This window comes from Homalodisca vitripennis, chromosome 8 (assembly GCF_021130785.1).
Source record: "Homalodisca vitripennis isolate AUS2020 chromosome 8, UT_GWSS_2.1, whole genome shotgun sequence".
Taxonomy (NCBI): domain Eukaryota; kingdom Metazoa; phylum Arthropoda; class Insecta; order Hemiptera; family Cicadellidae; genus Homalodisca; species Homalodisca vitripennis.
The window spans coordinates 34,304,455-34,305,264 of NC_060214.1; positions in this window are offsets into that span (position 1 = coordinate 34,304,455).

The window sequence follows — 810 nt, forward strand, 5'->3', positions numbered from 1 at the left end:
AATATTATCATAAATTCACTGCTTGTGCGTAAGAGAATTATTTCTTGCAAATTACAACTGTTAATTTGAAAGCAATCATAAAAACAAATTTAAGCATTGGCCGATGAAAAAAATATAAAGAATCAAATTTTATTATCTGATCGCTGTTTAACTAAGTAAAATGTAAGTGAAAGGAACCTCCTATTAGGCAAAATGTCTAGGAGGCCCTAAATTTTTCTTATTTTGCTTTTTTATTTAAGAATGTAATTGAACAATTTCATTGACTTGTATGTGAGAATATGTGTATGTGTATATGCAAATGCATATATGCGTATGTATGTGTATATATATATGTACATACTTTGTTCAATAATAAAAGCATTAATTTTTTGTTATTCTGTGTATTTAAGATTAATTTTTAGTTTGTATGTATTTCAAGTTTTGTTTTTACTTTTTGGTCAGATTTGGCAAGAACATTTTATTTATCTAAGTTTTTTATGTAAAAGAGTCTTATTTATTTATACATTGATGATTGTATTTAAGAAATTCCTAAAGTATTTTGCAAATTGAGAAAATAAAGAGTTTATTTATTATATTACAAATGTACGGATTATTCTTATAGCCAGTTTTTTGTTTTTTAAGTCTTTTGGCGGATGAAGAGTTCCCCATACAGAAATCCTATAGTTTAAATGATAAAATATATGAGTTAATAATGCACTCAATTAAACTCATGGATTTAATTAAAAGCTTCATTAACAACTGAGAAACCCCTAAATATATTAACACATGATCTTCAAAAGTATTACTATTAAATATGGAATCAGATGAAAA